General features: G+C 40.8%; 1 long non-coding RNA gene across 1 annotated transcript; it reads left to right on the top strand.

The window, feature by feature from the left end:
* On the top strand, positions 1-1,283 carry LOC136485903 (uncharacterized). The gene is made up of 2 exons (XR_010766608.1): positions 1-32; positions 862-1,283. It is a non-coding gene; the product is annotated as an uncharacterized lncRNA (long non-coding RNA).
* Positions 1,284-1,535: the final 252 nt, after the last annotated feature.

Here is a 1,535-nt window from a genome sequence, read left to right on the forward strand (position 1 = left end):
CTGGCGTGATCATGACAGACATGGCTAAAGAGGTACTCATGGGTCCAAAAAGGATTGTCATTCTTGTTTTAGGAGTCAATCCATCTCAACTTTAGCAATTACAAATAAAAAAGTACTAATACTTACGATGCTGAAATATATTTTCAATTCTTTGGGGGCACAAATGCTGATACTATTTTCTATGAACATTCAAATTTAACAATGTTTGACTTAGCCAAAATCTAGAATAACATTGTTTTTAGACGAAGAGAGTAAGTATATATTTTCTTGCTGTCTAAACGACAGAATCTATCAAACATAATGTTGTCGAAAAGGATGCAAGGACTTTGAGGATCGACTAAGCAGGAAGCTAAAAGAAGCAAGTATCTATCAGCCTGTTCGTTTCTTGATTTCAGCCAGAGCTTATCAGCCAGCCAACAGTATTTTTCTCTCACAATAAACCGGCACCAGCCGGGCTTATCAGCCCAGAAACCAACCAACGAACTGACAATATATCTGTTTTCAGTCACATCCATCACCAGTTCAGGGAATCTTGGTGCGGTGTGTGGTCGGGAGTAGCCGTGCTGTGGATTTTTTTAGTTAGTGGGCCCTACAGTAATATGTCTACTCCTGCTATATAGCCTCGGGTGGCCGGTGAAAGTAGTAACATTCTTGATATAAAATAAACATTATTAGAATAATTATAGAGTATATTTTTATAATAAATTTATTAAGATACATAAATGCTAATACCATTTTTTTTATAAAATTATCAAACTTGTGCTAATTTGACTGACGCGGATCATATAACTGCATTCTTTTATGAACAGAGAAAGTATTTTAGAATTGTAAAAGTACAACCTAACATATCAACACATACAGCTACCGGCAGCGGTGGTGCAACAAGAGTTGTCACGCATCCCGATGCGGCGGACTGGCGAGCCGACGGAGGTGGCGTCCCTGGTGTCGTTCCTCTGCTTACCGGCTGCGTCCTACGTCACCGGGCAGGTCATCTGCATCGATGGAGGCCGCACCATTAGCGCCTGATGGACGACGTACGGAACTGATAGAGACGGGTTTGTTTGCTCGGTCGTCAATAATAATAATTCATCTTGGACAAAATTATCCGCTGGAAACATGGAACCGACAGAAACGTGCCAACCACTTCATTATTACTCTCTGTGACGTTTTGTTTTGGGTCGGGGTGAAAACATGATTGTGTCAGGTCGTCCTGTAAACTTTTCAGCATTCGTAGTTCAGCTGCTCAAAATGAAAGATCTTTCACCAGAACGCACGCATCAATATCTTCATTAGTTTCATGAGACCAGCGACATAAATTATTGTTTTTCATCTCTTCCGGATTATGACAAACAATGGTCCACAACATGAGGCGACATAAATTATGGACAGCGGCGGATCCAGGAAAAATTTTAGGGGACTGAACAACACATACCTCCGACTGCTGCTTGATCTTAAGTCTTAGCTCCTCCTACACTATAGAACTTTGACTAAAAATTGATAGGGGCTTCAGAGAGGTTCCACTGCTTCGATATGGG

The sequence above is a fragment of the Miscanthus floridulus genome, chromosome 10 (assembly GCF_019320115.1).
Source record: "Miscanthus floridulus cultivar M001 chromosome 10, ASM1932011v1, whole genome shotgun sequence".
Classification (NCBI taxonomy): Eukaryota; Viridiplantae; Streptophyta; class Magnoliopsida; order Poales; family Poaceae; genus Miscanthus; species Miscanthus floridulus.